Source organism: Theobroma cacao, chromosome 7 (assembly GCF_053813885.1).
Source record: "Theobroma cacao isolate CCN51 chromosome 7, ASM5381388v1, whole genome shotgun sequence".
Classification (NCBI taxonomy): Eukaryota; Viridiplantae; Streptophyta; class Magnoliopsida; order Malvales; family Malvaceae; genus Theobroma; species Theobroma cacao.
The window spans coordinates 13,122,173-13,140,583 of record NC_142645.1 but is presented as its reverse complement, the minus strand read 5'-3'; positions in this window follow the sequence as shown (position 1 = coordinate 13,140,583).

Below are 18,411 nucleotides of genomic sequence, written 5' to 3'. Positions count from 1 at the left end.
GCTTGATCTCTTTAAAAAGCATGATTCCTTAAGTGGATTTGAAACTCCTTAATTTGCTAAAGAATAAGATATAGACATTTGAGAAAGTCCAACTTTTATAAGATACTTGTGTCTTCTTTCTCATTTTTGCTTTAGTTACTGCATTTTCAATTCAAGAAAACCCCTTTCATAAATTACTTGTGGTTTGATCCATATTCTTCATGTATTAGTTTTGATTCTTTATGAAGTCCTTCTTTGTGATAATTACTTGTTTATCACTTGACAAAAAGATTTCTTTAAACATTTTTCTTAAGATAATCTTGTATGATTTACATTTAAAAAATGTTTTAAGTATTTCAAGAATGATCATTTGCTGGTTTTTAACTAAGTAGTTTTGCTAAAGACTTACACATGCATCAAATCCTTCTTTGGAATTTCTTTTACAAGCTTTGAAAATGATTTTTCTAAAAAAAAGGATGGACTAGCATGACTTTAGAGTCAACTATGGTTGCTTGATTCTTATATTGCTGAATTTTTAATATCCAATTCACCCCTTCTTGAATATTCATGTTACTTATTCATTAAGTTAACACTTCTAACATGTGGTATCTGAGCTTGGTATCAATCTTGTAGGTCTAACTGCCTTTGGTGATCCTTGTTAGCTCTAAGAAATGGCCACCAACTTCCATGAACCAACCTTTGAGGAAAAACCATCACTTCTAAAGCCTCCACATTTTAATGGTGAAGATTTCTTTATTAGGAGATATAGAATGTAGCACTTCATCATTGCCAAAACTATCAAGCTTAAAAACAAATTGAGAATAATCCATACAAAATAAAGAAAAAAATTGTTGAATGGAATGAACATGATCTAGACTTGATCGAACTCAATGCCAAAGTCATGCATGTTATCTTTAATGGACTTGGTTAAAGATAATGCAAGGAAGTCCAAAATTATAGAAGTGCCAAAGAGATATAGGAAAAGCTAGGTGAGCTTTGTTGACAACCCTTAGGAAGAGAGTTAGAAGAATATGATCTTTTAGATCAAAGTTCAGCAAGTGAAGATAAAGGGCTTCGACAATTTCTAGGTTTAACATTAAGCTATGAGGTAGGTTCTTCTTCCTGTGAGTCATTTGTCTTTTCAAATAATGAATTGGAAAATGTGTTTGAAGAGCTAGCTTTATCATTTCAAGATCTAAGCTTAAGTCTAAAAGAGCAAATTTCAAAGCTTAGAATTAAAAATGAATCATTAATGGAAGAAAAAAATCAGCTAAAAATTGATGTTGAAATGTTTCAAAGAAATTATGATCAGTTAAAAAAAGAAAATTAAAAATTAAAAAATATTGTGAAAGGAAAGGAAAGATAAGAAATTAGAAGTAGGAAGTCTCATAATGCATTCATTATTTAAAGACTGTTTATTTCAGCATATATTGGTTGACACTAACCTTCAAGGATCCAAAAAAATGTGAATATAAAAAATCAAAGGAGAATGTCTCTTATAGGTGTGCTAGAGCAAGGAAGAACAAACTCTTGGGAATCGAATGGTCTCTAGACACACAATGGAAAATGGGTGATTTCTATACCAAAAGTCTTTTATTTGAGAATTTTGGTTGTTTGTTCTTATTTTCTTGAATTGCTTTGAATTAGCTTGGTTTCTTAAAGATAGTTGTTTTTCTTAATTGAGAATTTGATTGTCCATTCTTGCTTAAATATTGAGTGCATAATTCTTCTTTGAGCTTCATTAACAAATCTTGATTATGCAAAATTGATTTAAATGTGATAAATGTTATAAATTGCATAATCTTAAAAGGAGTATGAACCTATAAAACCAAAAGTATGCATTTATATTTGATTTTGAATATATCATCACCTTCCTTATTTTCTTGAGTTTGCTTGATTGCAAAAATTTTTTTTATAAAATCTCCTCATGATTTGTGAAATTGTTTTCATATTATTTGTTTAAGGAAAAATGATTTTTAAGCATTTAAGCATAATGGTTTGATGTTGATGACATAATGGCAATATGAGCATGATTGTTCATTTGCATTCTAGTAGTCTTAACAAGAAAAATTGAGCTTAAAAAGTTGACTTTTTAATTTTCTTGTGCCTATGATAATTTGACCATTTGAACAATCTTGATTTACATTTTAGAACTTGCCTTAATAGTTTATAGGGGTTATATTTGAGCATGATAAGAATTGACTACTTGAATCAGTATCTTGCATGAAATACTTGTCATATTTGAGCCTATAATGATTTATGAACAAGTTTGCTGCATAATGGAAATATTTTTAACTTGTTTTCATTAGATGTGCATGTTTACTTTCAATCTTGATTGATCATAAGGGCATTTGTGTACACAATTACACATGATTTAGAATTAACCCTTGACATGCATAAACATGATTCATTATGTTCATTACCCATTTCATAAATCATTTAGAGCATAATTGAACAAGATTGAATGACATTGAGCTCATGATTTTGCACAAAGTATGTTCAACTCAAATCTTAGATGTTTCAAGTACAAATTTTTGAAAAGAAAAACTAAGTATTTATCAAATGATTTCGTTGAAAATGAATAGTAGATGATTGATAGTGCTTAATAATGATATTTTATTGATATTTGATTATATGCTATTATTGTGGAAATTCTTTATGAATTGTCATTCTTATATAAATTGGAGAATTCTTATGAGATGATTAATATTTCTTGGTTGATAATGCTTGATGATGCTTGATGATTATGCTTGATAAAAATAAATAATGCTTATTGATGCTTGAAAATGATTAGGAATGATACTTGATAACTAATGATACCTTAAATATGTCTAGGATCTACCTTTCAAATATGAGTATTTGATGCATGATTGAATATCTTCTTAAATGCTCATCTATTATAGCTTGATCTCTTCTAAAAAGTGGTCTTTTATAGACCTTATGATCTTTAGGTTTATTAAGGGGGTGCTTATCAAAGATGGTATCATTAGCACTTGGTATGTTCAACAACAAGCTGTGATGAGAATTCAACCAAATGGTGTTATTCATTATCGAAAACATATTTCTAATACTAAATGTTCTTTAACGTCTCTCATTTTTGCTTGAATGTTGAAATACATAATTAATATCAAGTTCACTCTAACCATTAGTATCAAGTGTTAGGTATTCTCTATCAACATCTAGCTTTAACTTCACATCGAGATTTATATTATCTCTTCTCATTTGAGCTTTAATTGATCATATCTTTGTTAAATGTGCTTGAACTTTACAAATTAATATGCTTGGTATGCTTGAAGTCCTTTCAAAATAGGGAGCCTTTGCTAGAGTTTTACCAATTTCATATAATGAGCTTTAAAATGATTTTATCCCTCAAAATTGATTTTGTGCTTAATTGCTTTTCCAAAGGGAGAGATTTTACATATATCTATCAATTAGCATATTGAGTTTTAACACTTAGCATTAGAGCAAAATATTAGTGTTAGCTTTAAAATGAATATAGTTTTAATTATGACAAAATGATCAAATTTGCTTAAACATTACTTGAGTGATTCCTGACAAGTTTTTAAATCTTTCAACTATCATACATTATTTTGACATGTTTACAAGCTTATAATCTATCTAAAATTCAGTCTTGAGATGTTAAAGTTGCAAGATAGGTTCACAAATATGAAGTTTGTATCAAAGCATGCAATGATCATCAATTTCCACAACACCATGTTCAATTCAAGTGAAGATGCTAAGTCATAGCTCACAAGGAAGACATAGCGATGATACATACTAAAATGACAAGGAATCTTGAAGAAACGAAGCTCTAATCGATCCTAGAATAAGGACAATCGATCCAAGGATAGAAAGTGTGGAAATCTTGAAGATTCAAAAGTCCCAATCGATCCTAGAAGTGCTAAAGAGCAAAAATCAACACTTCAAGATGCACATATCGATTCTAGAGAGATAAAAAGCAAATTGAGCAAATCCAAGACTGAAGACAGAAAGATGCCACTTTTGAAGAATAGCATGAAGAATCGATACCTAGTGAAGAACATATCAATTCTTATGAAGCAAAAAGGTGTAGATTTTAAAGATGACATGAAAAATCGACACCAAGGAAAGGAAGATATTGATTCTCAAGAGAATAAGGCAAAAAACATAAGTTTGAACATCAAGAATCGACACTTGAGGAGCGAGATATCAATTCTTGAAGCTTCAAAGAGAAAAATCAGGAACTTAGGGAAAAAAGAGCTAGGATGAATGGATAAGAATGGAACGTCCAAAACAAAATTTGAATTTAAATTTTGGCACCCAAAATTGATGAAGAATTGACACCTGGTGAAGAAACTATTGATTCTTGAGAAAAACAATAAGCTCCAAGCTTTAAGTAAGACAAAAAGAATCAACTTCTAAAAAAGCAAGAATCAATTCTCTGATAAGAAGAATCAACACCTTAGGAATGAAGAATCGATTCTCAAAAAGCAAAAGCTCTAGACTAAGGAAAAATCGATTCTTAAGAAGAAAAGGTCAATTCTCAATAGCCGTTAAACACAAAAAAGACAAGAAAAATAGCTAGTTTCTCCACCAAGTCATCTTTAACGGTTATAAACCTTTTCTAAGTATAAAAAGGGCTTCTCCAACACATTTTGGGCAAAAGAATAGTTGAGAAAAAGATCATTTGGTCCGAAATTAAAAGAAAGGGAAAAAAAGGGGAAAAACCAAGCTGAAGCAAGCCACTCATATTCTTCTAAAAAGCTTATGAGTTATGTTTGAGCTTCAAATTCTTAGTGCTTTCACTCGTATCTTTTGTAATAATTTCTTAGCACTTCCAAACTCCTCCTCCATGTACTTACATAGCAAAATCAACCTTCCAGAGGCATATTTGCTTGAACTTTGTAAGAGAGAAAGGTTATACCTTAACCTTTGAAAGGCAGTGTTGTAAAGGTTTTGCCTTATCCTTGAAAAGGTTAAGGTTATGCTTGATCCTTGAAAGAAAGAGGTTATGCTTGATCCTTTATATAGTAGTGAGCTTATGCTTAATCTTTTAAAACTAGTGAGACTATGCTTGTTCCTTAAAAAGGCAAAGGTTATGTTTAATCCAAGAAAGGCAGTGGATTGTAAAAGTTATTCTTAATCCATAAAAAGCAATGGTTTGTAAAGGTTATGCTAGGTTCTTTAAAAAGTAGTTTTCATAGTGAATTTCAAACTCCTTAGTGTGCCAAAGAAGATGATGTAAAGCCTGACCTTATAAAATACTTGTCATGACATACATGTGATAGATAGCATGTTTACATGATAGGAGAGTCTCGAAAAATTTACAAAAGTCGATATTGTACCTAGAGGTACAACAAAGTTTATTTAAGCCTCGAACTAGATCAAAAATAGATTTTAGGGTGAAATTGAAACTTTTAAATTCCCAAAATGACTTAAAATGGTGATTCGGAGTTCGAAGACCAATTTGGAGTCAAATTGGAATTTTCATGATCCGGGGGTAAAATGGTCATTTTGCAACTCGAGGTTAAGACGTGAATGTTGGATGAAATTTTTGACTAAGATTGATCATTTGGAGTATAATTTGAGTTTGAGAAGTGAAAAATTTTAATTTTGACATTTTTTTTAGCATAAAGGGCAAAATAGTCATTTTGCCACCCTAGGGGCACAATTGTAATTTTACACACCCAACACTTGTCCAGCATATGGAATTTACCCAATATTATCATGGATAATTGAGAAAATTTAAGTGGTGGAGAGAGATTGCTTAATGGCTAAGTATGACACATGGACCAATGGAATGGTGACATGTGTCAAATTTATAACCATTTATTGTTTAGCTTATAAATTAGCATAAAATCAGCCTATTTCTCTTCATATGGCCGGCCATAGCAAGAAAAAAGAAAGGAAAGGAAAGAACACAAACCCTAGGTGGGAAAATTGAAGAAAAAGTGTGGGATTTCAAGTAATTAAGCAATCAAAGGTAAAATTTCTTGATTTTATCTTGTGATTTACACTACCCATGCTTTCTTTTTCATTTTCCATGCTTAGAACTCAAGTTTGCATGATTAACCCTTGCTGGCCGAACACCTAGGAGAGAGAATTTCATGATGTTTTGGTTAGATTTTAAGATATTCTAGTGTTTTTAGTTAGTTAGTGATGTGTAGCATGAAAAGCCAACAAGAAAAATTTATTTTCTCCCATTACCCATCATTGGCCGAATTTTCTAGGGAGGATATTGAGGCTGAAATTGATGATATTTCATGATATTTTGGTGGTATTTAATGATTGGTGAGGCTAGAAATTTAATGGAAAATTTTGGCATGAAAATCTGAATTTTTACCTAATGTACAAACATGTGCGATTTATGGTTCAAACTGATAAATTGAATCATATTCACAATCATTGAGTATTTTAAGTATAATTGGAGTGTAGAAATTGAAAGAAATCGATTTGGAGTTAAATTGGAGGTTTTAGCCAATTACACCGAGAATAGTACGAATTAGGTCGAATACCGTATTTAAACGGCTATTCAGACATTTTGCATCACATTTCGTACATTCATATAGATTTATAAAGCCTGAAATAGTTTATGATAAATTGACACAATTTATTGAAATTCGTGTCACGCATGATGTATAGGTGGTGAGCCCTCTAACAAGGGTAAAGAGATTGTGCCCGAAGACCAAGAATAGGAGTATATCGAACTCCTAGTACTGTGAGTAACCTTACCATCTTTTTAATTATCTAAAGTATGTTTTTATTCGGTTTTGGTGAAATTTTATGAAAAAGAGTTTTAATGGCAAATCTTTATGTTTATAAACAAAACGTGTTTAGATGAAGAGATTTTACAAATTATCTTGAAATTAAATGACGATTTTGAAAATAGAGTAATTGGAGACCACTTGATGTATTGTAAATTTATGATTTTAACTGGTTGGCTTATGGCAATATTGGTATGAATGGTTGATTTGGTGAATGTACTTAAAAAGTATGAACTGTTGATTTGCCTTGAGAGGCTGTGGAATAAAATAATTGCCATGTCATGCTATTGTTGAATTTTATTGTATAGTGGGTTTAGCTTGCTGCAGTGGGCGGATTCTGTGGACCAACCTATTAGAAGGGCACAGAATTCGGATATATATATCTACCTTGAGTCAGAGAAGCGCGTAGGGTATCTCCTGAGGTATGGATAGAGTTCACGTCACGTCGAACCACCTCATGATGATGAACTCCTCTAACGCCAATGAACGGCTATGTTTCTTTTACTAAAAATATGTTTATGTGTATATGAAATTTTTAACAGCCTTGGCAAGATCGGTTGGATGCCTCTAATCAAGGTGTCACCGAGTACTATTTGATGGCATGAGCCAAATGTTTATGAAAGTCATAAGCCTTATTGAGGAATTAAATGAAACACAATCATTTGTCTAGGTTGGGATGAATTTTCAAGTTGTGAAATACGTATTGTGATGAGATATTTTGATTGTCTCCTTTTACTCGACTTTAGCTGATTTAAATGATGTTTGTTTACTCACTGGGATTTTATAATCTCACCACCCTCCTTTCCACCCATTTCAGGCTCAAAATAGACTATAGATAGTTGATATCGTCGAGGACTACAATTAGACTTGCATCATTCAAAAACTGTAGGTTCATTTCTTTTGATACTTTTGGTCATTGTGGGCCCACGTGTCACTGTAAATTAAATTTTATACTTTTGTTATCTGTATTATAGTATGTATGAATTTATTTAGCTTTTACGCTACAAAAAAATTATTTACCGGTAACTCTATAAATATTGTTTTATAAGAAAATAGTAAATTTTATTGAATATTTTTGTTATATTCAAATAGATATAGTTTCACTTTAAATGAATGTTTTAGACATCTAAATTTATTTTTGATTGTGAAATATGTGTTTTCGACTCGTATACTACATTTTTAACTAGTTTCGAGATTTGTGAGGAAAAATGACCAAAATGCCCCAGTGAGACGAAAATTATTTTTCTATTGTTTTTATTTGAAAATAGTTTATAACCTATCAAAACATGTTATTTTACAACTGTTGATCACAGGAGAGGTGAGAAAACTGATATTAAAGCCTTGCAAGGTTCCGATCGGCATTATGGGCTATGAATGTCTATCGGGACATCGCGACCGTTGTCATGGGCTCGAGGAGAGTACCAGGTCATGACAATTCAGTTGGTATCAGAGCTTTTGGTTTTAAAGATCAGAGCTTTTGGGTTTAAAGTTAGTTTAAAGTTGTTTTAAAATTTACATTGTCAGTGTGGCCCCAAGTTAAGTTAAGTTAGATTGAATAGAATGCATGCATCTACATATAGAAACCTACCTACTCTTGGGATGCATGAATGATTAAGTAATTACTACTTGGTTACGTATAGGTTTTGAGGTGCACTAGTGACATACACACCGTGTCTAGAAGAGGCGGTAGTCCCGATACCCCTCATAGTGCTAGTAAGGGATCATTAGATTCCACTGCTAGAAGCCAATGACGCCCTGATCCAGGTAATTCAAAAAGTGGTCCATCTCAAATTCCTATTAATAGAATTCCTCCAAACTTAGCAGAATGGTTTCGTAATAAGGAAAGCTTTGAGAGTAGTGAGAAATTTGAAAGTGAGAGTAGCTCTGATACTCCGAAAACTGAAAAAGATTTCCTTTTGAAACAACCTGAAGAGTACCATAGAGAATGGATGAGGGAGGAAATTACAAAGGGATATATTCGTTCTAGGAAGAGTGTGACAGTTGTCCAACACTTTCCTCTAGGCTGTGGGAGTAATGTAAGCGGACAACAAGAAAAGAATGAGGAGAAAGTAATAGTTGCAAGTAAACCCCGTAGGGGGGTGAACGTTGTACGACATTTTCCTCCCGGATGTGGAAGAAATGCTGCACCTGTGAGTGATGAGGAATGTTGGAGGATACAACAAGCCTGGATTGAGGAACAAAAGAGAAAATCTTAGGAGAATGAGGACCTGGAGTAGAATCTCTCGATAAGATCATATTAAGATAATGATCTTAATGATATGTAATATTTTTGTAAGATTTTGTGCTACTTTAACTCTAGGTAGATGTAGTATAAAGGAGATAATAGTTATTTGTACAAAGAAGTTAATAGTTGGGCTTTTAAAGTATATGACTAGAATGTATTATAAAGTAGTTGTTTAAATGACTGGATGGATACGGGAATTTTTTGGTAGGACAGAAGTGGATTAGCATTATGACTATTAAGGAAAGATATTTATAATAGTGGCATGGTTGATTATCTTAAATAATTATTGAAGATTGATGTGGAAAGTCATTGATGATTTAAGCAATTACCTTAATTAACAATGAATATATTTTGCAGTACTAGGAAATGGATACTGATTAACATGATGAACTTTTGGGGTGATAACCTTAGATTTTGACGAGGTATAAAAGACCATTTGAATTGATGAGGATTGTTGGAAATTATTACTTATCGTAGTATGTGAGTTTTGATATAATTTCGAATGCAAGGCTAAACAAATAAAATTTTGGTTTATGAGATAAATTGTATCTAAGAAGATGAATCTCGAGCAAACACATTGAACTAGAGGACTATGTTATAATAAACGAGTTCAGTATGTTGAAATTGCACGGGATATTGGGAGACAGTGAGGTAAGACTAACAATTAATCATGGAGATGTGAAATTGGGAATATTAACTGTGGTTACAATTCGAAAGGATATGGAAAAAAAAATCAATAAGGCTCTAGATGACATTTAGAGAAATTTATGTGATAAAGTCAAATATTGTAAGCTTGAGGGTGGAGGAAGTATAAAATGATACCATAACATTATAGGAAGATAATTAGATATGGATGATAATAAATTTGAGGAATGCTAGAGACAGTGAGCAAATTATATGTGGGGTGATATATGTATGGTGAATTCATTATACCATATGGGAAAGATGTCCTAAGATAGGACTTGAAAAATGAAGATTTTTGGATATGCTCTAGGAGGTAAGTCCTGTGTCCTAAATTTAGGATATCTTGATCTTATAACTGCAAAGACGAGAAGTAATAATTAAGTAAATTATCCACTTTATAAATATAATTGGTTAAGAAACCTTTATGGCTAGAAAGTACGAGCAAATTGGGAGTGACATGAAAATGAAACTCACGAGTCGAAGAATAGTCATTGGTTTTGATCCTAAGCTTTGTTGTTTGGAGTTTTTAGTGCGTTGGAGAGGTATTAAGATAAAGATGATGAGTGAAATTGCAAAGTTTCTTTATTGCCTTATCTATTGGTATGTAAGAGAAAGAAAGGTTAGATGAATGTATGAGATATTGACAAGGGATGTCAATACCAAGTGATAAAAGTGTGAATGAAGGATTATAAAGGTGGTATAGAAAACAAGTTTATATAAAATATCATTATGAGAATTTACAATTATTGTCTTGACTCAGTTAAACGACAAGGGTTAGTAACAACACGAGGTCAATTGCGTAGCACCCTAGGAACCTATGAACATGAGTTGGCAATTGAATGGGTGAGTATGTATTTATATACCTTTAAGAATAAGTGCATGTCTGTAGAACGATATGCTCGAGATTTTAAGGAGCAAATAAAAGAGTAAGTGTTTTAGAAATGCACAAGTATCTTTGAAAAGAAATTTCTAATCATACACGACAAGTATAAAATGTGAGATTTTTTTAAAACTTGCTGAGGGGCCTAATGGTTAAGTTACGGGTTAAGTGATCACATGTTGTGAGACATAAGTTTAAGATAAGTATCCCCAAGGAAATACTCAAGAGGAGTTCTACTATGGATTTTATGAAAGCAAACACTAAGTTATGTGGTTATAAAGAGGAAACCGTAAGTTGGAAGTGAAATTCATATTGACATTGAAAGGTACTTAAGGAGAACCTTATTTCAAGTCTTGCAGTTTTAAGTACAATTGTAGATTGGTCTAGGGAGAGTGATTTCATATTAATATGGAAGAATAGAACAAAGGATGATTGAAAATAATTTAAAAAATGAAGCTAATAATGAAAATTTCCTAAGGTAGTATGGAAATTGGAATTTGAAAATGCTTAAGGCATGCATGATTCAAATTAGTCTAAGTTTTTAAGTGACATTTAACAAGTGAGATGTGATTAATGACATTGTGATGTGAGGATATAGCATGATGAAACTCAAGCATATGATTGGAAATGATATAAATAATATATCAGTTTTGATATATAAAGATTTAGGGAAAGGTTTATAGCTTATAGGTGAATATGTGCAATCGAACTCATGTAATCAAAGGTGTGAAAATCTGCCTTGATTGGCATAAGCCCATGACTCAAAATGATTAATTACGGATTTAATCTTCTAAGGAAAAAGGGACTGAAGGAAGTTGATATCAAAAAAATCTTAATAAATGATACTTTGATTTTAAAGTGTACGTGAGGGGAGATAAATGTTTATTTTCATTTCCAGATTGATAAACTAATGAGGCCATGAGATCTAGTGTCTGGATGTAAATTTGAGGAATCACAAGTTGAATATGTTTGTATGTGACGTATAACTAACCAAATGGTTATGACCTAGGAATTTTAAGGATTGATTAAGTCCATAAGGATACATCCAAAAGTATGTTTGTTTATTTAAATGTATTGTGGTAATAGTTGAGATCTACTTAATAAGTACTTGATCATAAAAATACGAGAGTTTCTTTTTGAGAATATGGTTACTAATGGTTACTAAAATTAAATTATCTGTGATGTTAAATATATATATATATATATGGATAAATAAAAGGTGTTTGATCCTTATGTATTATGAAATGCTTGAATAGAATTTGCAAGGAGGTATGTAATACGGAATAGAAGTTGGTTGACCATTTAGACCCATAATTAATGGTGAAATAAATACTTGAATGTTGGAAGGTTTGATAAAAGGTCAAGGTATAGAAATTGTGGATAGTTAAGTAAACATGCATGATTGATGATTTAAGGATGATTTAACTTAGATGCAACCCGTACATATTCTAGATCGAAAGGATTGAGTGTTGAGGAAGAAAAACATCCCAATGGTTAAAGACGATCCCTTCGGAAGGAACAAAAGATCTCGGGTTCGAAGCTTGGTGAAAAGGTCCTACAGGGCCTGTCGTGCCACCCTTAGGCTTGGCGAATACGAGTAAGTCAAGTGATGGGGACCCAGATATAACAATACCTTGGAGTGGGCCCTCAAGGGGGATGCCACAGAATGCTCAAATGGAAAAGATAACGTGGGAAGTCGAGCACCAGATGAGAGACCAATATCCACATCTTTTCTCGGAATCCGATAATTAAAATTTTAAGGTCAAAATTTTATTTTAAGGGGGGTAGTGCTGTAAAGCCCGACCTTATAAAATACTTGTCATGATATACACGTGATGGATAGCATGTTTGCATGATAAGAGAGTCTCGAAAAATTTACAAAAGTCGATATTGTACCAAGAAGTACAACAAAGTTGATTTAAGCCTCGAACTAGATCAAATAGAGATTTTATGGTGAAATTGAAAATTTTAAATTCCCAGAATGACTTAAAATAGTCATTCAAAGTTCGAAGACCGATTTGGAATCAAATTAAAATTTCCATGATCCGGGAGCAAAATGGTCATTTTGCAATCCAAGGTTAAGACGTGAGTGTTGGATGAAATTTTTGACTAAGATTGATCATTTAGAGTATAATTTGAGTTTGAGAAGTGAAAAATTTTAATTTCGGTATTTTTTTGAGCATAAAGGGCAAAATAGTCATTTTGCCACCGTAGGGGCAAAATTGTAATTTTACACACCCAACACTTGTCCAGCATATGAAATTTACCCAATATTATCATGGATAATTAAGGAAATTTAAGTGGTGGAGAGAGATTGCTTAATGGCTAAGTATGACACATGGACCAATGGAATGGTGACATGTGTCAAATTTATAACCATTTATTATTTAGCTTATAAATTAACATAAAATCAGCCTATTTCTCTTCATATGGCCCGCCATAGCAAGAACAAAGAAAGGAAAGGAAAGAACACAAACCCTAGGTGGGAAAATTGAAGAAAAAGTTTGGGATTTCAAGTAATTAAGCAATCAAAGGTAAAATTTCTTGATTTTATCTTGTGATTCACATTACCCATGCTTTCTTTTTCATTTTCCATGCTTAGAACTCAAGTTTGCATGATAAACCCTTACTGGCCGAACACCTAGGAGAGAGAATTTCAAAATGTTTTCGTTAGATTTTAAGATATTCTAGTGTTTTTAGTTAGTTAGTGATGTGTAGCATGAAAAGCCAACAAGAAAATTTATTTTCTCCCATTACCCATAATTGGCTGAATTTTCTAGGGAGGATATTGAGGCTGAAATTGATGATATTTCATGATATTTTGGTGATTTTTAATGATTGGTGAGGCTAGAAATTTAATGGAAACTTTCGGCATGAATATCTGAATTTTTACCTAATGTATAGACATGTGCGATTTATGGTTCAGACTGATAAATTGAATCATATTCACAATCATTGAGGTATTTTAAGTATAATTGGAGTGTAGAAAGTGAAAGAAATCTATTTTGAGTTAAATTGGAGGTTTTAGCCAATTACACCGAGAATAGTACGAATTAGGTCGAATACCGTATTTAAACGGTTGTTCGAACATTTTGCATCACATTTCGTGCATTCATATAGATTTATAGAGCCTGAAATATTTTATGATAAATTGACACAATTTATTGAAATTCGTGTCACGTATGATGTATAGGTGGTGAGCCCTCTAACAAGGGTAAAGAGATTATGCCCGAAGACCAGGAATAGGAGTATATCGAACTCCTAGTATTGTGAGTAACCTTACCATCATTTTCATTATCTAAAGTATATTTTTATTCGGTTTTGGTGAAATTTTATGAAAATGAGTTTTAATGGCAAATCTTTATGTTTATAAACAAAACGTGTTTAGATGAAGAGATTTTACAAGTTGTCTTGAAATTAAATGGCGGTTTTGAAATAGAGTAATGGGAGACCACTTGATGTATTGTAAATTTATGATTTTAACTGGTTGGCTTATGACAATATTGGCATGAATGGTTGATTTGGTGAATGTACTTAAAAGTATGAACTGTTGATTTGCCTTGAGAGGCTGTAGAATAAAATAATTGCCATGTCATGTTATTGTTGAATTTTATTGTATGGTGGGTTTAGCTTGCTGCAGTGGGCGAATTTTGTGGACCAGCCTATTAGAGGGGCACAGAATCCAGATATATATATGTACCTCGATCGGAGAGGTGCGTAGGGTATCTCCTGAGGTATGGATAGAGTTCACGTCACGCGAAACCACCTCGTGATGATGAACTCCACTAACGCCAAGGAACGGCTATGTTTCTTTTACTAAAAATATGTTTATGTGTATATGAAATTTTTAACAGCCTTGGCATAATCGGTTGGATGCCTCTGATCAAGGTGTCACCGAGTACTATTTGATGGCATGAGCCAAATGTTTATAAAAGTCATAAGCCTTATTGAGGAATTAAATAAAATACAATCGTTTGCTTGGGTTAGGATGAATTTTCAAGTTGTAAAATACGTATTGTGATGGGATATTTTGATTGTCTCCATTTACTCGGCTTTAGCTTATTTAAATAATGTTTGTTTACTCACTGGGATTTTATAATCTCACCACCCTCCTTTCCACCCATTTCAGGCTCAAAATAGACTGTAGATAGCTGATATCGTCGATGACTATAGTTGGACTTGCATCATCCAAAAACGGTAAGTTCATTTCTTTTGATAATTTTGGTCATTGTGGGCCCACATGTCACTGTAAATTAAATTTTATACTTTGGTTATCTGTATTTATAGTATGTATGAATTTATTTAGCTTTTACGCTACAAAAAATTATTTATCGGTAACTCTATAAATATTGTTTTATAAGAAAATAGTAAATTTTATTGAATATTTTTGTTATATTCAAATAGATATAGTTTCGCTTTAAATGAATGTTTTAGACATCTAAATTTATTTTTGATTGTGAAATATGTGTTTTCCACTCGTATTCTACATTTTCACTGGTTTCGAGATTTGTGAGGAAAAATGACCAAAATGCCCCTGTGAGGTGAAAATTATTTTTCTATTTTTTTTATTTGGAAATAGTTTATAACCTATCAAAACATGTTATTTTACAATTGTTGATCACAGAGGAGGTGAGAAAATTGATATTAAAGTCTTGCGAGGTTCCAATCGGCATTCTGGGCAATGAATGTCTATTGGGACATCGCTGCAGTTGTCACATACTCGAGGAAAGTACCGGGTCATGACAGATAATGTAGGTACCTATGGAGATGGCCAAAGCTCTATAAATGCTTTATGTATTTTCTCTTTTCTCATTACTCTTTATCTTATGCATTTTGTTCTTAAAAAGCTTTTAGAAAATTGTTTACAGCTTTTTACTCTTCATTGCTCTTTACTTGTGCATTTTACTTTGCTATGAAGAGATTTGAGTATTTGATTTTGAGCTTGCATCCTCTTCAACTCTGTCACGACCCAAATTTTAGGCCATGACCAGCACATAGGCTCAGTGAACATAGCCCACTAAGCCCAAGCAAGCCTCTTTACGTAATCCCGTTCACTATCCCATCAATTTTTCATCACCATTACTAGACCCCCATTTGTAATTTGCAACTATACATATTTTCATAATACAACATCGATACCAAAAAGTTATATTTGTATGATCTCAAAATAAGGTTATTCATAGCCTTCTCATAATGGCACCATTATTCCAAACTATACATGCATCGTTGGCAAGTGATTCCTAGTAATTTACATTTAATGTACATGTACTCATATAAATGACTTCTGACAACCAGCGGAGTGACTTTGGTGAGGGTACATCGAATGCCATGATACCTACCAAGAGTGAATGCAAGTGGATGCCTTAGTCTCGGTCCCAACTATCTACGGATCTGAAAACATGCAATTTAAAAGAGTGAGTATAAACTCAGTGAGTGAACATAAGAAGGGAATAAGCAATGACAAGGAATGTTTTAGGAAACATGATGCACTTACGATAAACCATGCAATTTAGTCTAATTTTTTGGTTAAAACCCCTCATTTCAAACTTTGAATGTTTAATCCCTTAATGTTTCAAAACCCATGATGAGCCATATATTTGAATAGAATGAAAATTTCAGCAATGACCAAGCAAGACAAACAAACAGAGCGTTTTCTCACTGTAGCTAAGGGGCAGTCTTAGTTTGCATATGCTTTAGTTTTTCAAGTATAACTCCCACTACAGAAGTCCAATTTGTATATTTTTAGGTCATTAGAAAGCTAAGAGACTGGGATACAACTTTGATGTTTACTACTTTACCCAGTTCTGACCGCAAGGTAGTCAAAATCTTTGTCAAATTGAAAGCACTGCACCAGAATCTTGGAACCACCTGAGAGTTTCTCTCTGCAGCGAGAATGTTTAGCAGATTTCTCACTGCAGCGAGAACCAGGCCAATGAAACGCCCCCTCCCTAACCGAAGAGTTTCTCACTGCAGCAAGAATGAATCTCGCTGTAGCGAGAAACAGAGGTATTTAGTTAAAAGGGGTATTGTTACATCAAAAAGCCATTTTCTTGCTGAAATGAAAAGCAATTTGAGAGTAATTAACAATGCCAACATACAACACAATCACAATTATTTTCATAAACTTTCTATAACATATAAATATAAATACACCATCATGCATACCATCCCGCCACACTCAGCTCATGTGCCCTCCCTACATGCATAATGCAATATCATCATCATCAGCTCATGTGCATTCCCACACCGCACATAGCTGGGTCATCATTATCACACAAAAGGAGCATCCAAAGCATAATAACTATTCATATTGCACATTTCACAAGATAGAAACATTTCATCAAGGGCTTGTTCCCCAAGTACATTTTTTAAGCAAAAACAAATGAAACTTTCAAATGATTTATATAAACATGTAGGCACTTCCCAAAACATTTTGAAATGCAAGTTCATTCATCGGTATTTGTTAAATCTTTACCCAACTCCAAATTCCTCTAATGGTCCAAATAGGGCGGTGGGGCTTTGTTGGAACCTATCATCACAATAGCATCACAATTAACTCAATTCATATAACTATAAATTTTAAAAGTTATCTTCTAAATCATGTTCTACTAGTTATCCCTAACTAGTTTCCAATTGCCATTAAGTGGCTATCTATTTTCACTATCCTAATCACTCTAAAATGAATAAACAACCTCAACTACAAAACACTCACAAGTCTAATCACTAGCCATTCTCAACACTTAAAAATCAAGTCTACTTCACTACTCACTTTGGTAGCTTTGTAATTGAATTCTTTTCCAAAAATTTTCAAGCTATTATAAAAGCTCCTTCTTTCTCTCTCTAAAACATCTAGCTAGTGAGAGGAAGTATGGAAGTAAGACTTTTCAAGGGTTTTAAAGTGAGAGAGTGAAAGAGCACAAAAGGTTCTATGAAAAAGTATACAAAAGCATGAAAATTGGAGCTAACTTGAGAGAAGTTATGGAGGTTTCAAAACAAGCTTCCATGGAGGATGAAAGAAACGTGAGATGGGAGAAAGAAAAGGAAGAAGTTGTTGGTAAAATGAGAATAAGCTGCTGAAAAATGATATTTATGGCTAAAGCTTATCCAAACTCCACTTAAATTACGAAAATGCCATTAACAAGTTGGCTTTGTCTTCCTCTAATCTTTTGTGCAATCTTTTTACTCTTTTGATACTGAGACAAAGTCCATAATAGTTTAGAAATACTCAGGTTCATGAAAACTTAAAAATTTCAATTTGAAATGAACAATGACCATTTTGCCCCTACCTTGGAAATCATCATTATTTCTATTTCCTTTGTCATTTTATCCTTATTTTCATCATTCATTTATGCCTTAGACCTACTTAGGCCTTAATAATATTTGAAAGCATACTTATAGGGGCTCACTAAAGAAATGACGAAATTACCCCTAGTTAGTGATATCGCGTCTACTTCTAGCTACGAGTCTATAAAGATCAAGGTCTCACAAACTCACTCTTCAAATCACCTTTGATTTACTTTGAAACACTTATGCTTTTTAACTTGATTTGGAGAGTTCTTGAAAATCTATCCTACTTTATTTCATTCTATAAATTACTTCTTAAGTTATTTTATACTTTAACGTACTTGTGCATTTCACCTCGAAGAGTTTTGAAAATTTTGTTTTCAACTTGTTTGATCATTAATTTGATTTCTAAATCATTTTTTATATGTTTTAAAGTAAAAACAAATCTGAAAGCTTATCTTCAAGCTTGCCTTCTTTAAAAGTTGGATTTGTTGAAAAGACTTTTCTAGAAATCCAATTCACCCCCCTCTTGGATATTTTCCATATCATTATTGAGCTAATATTCCTAACAATTATTGAAATTATGGTTTATGTGT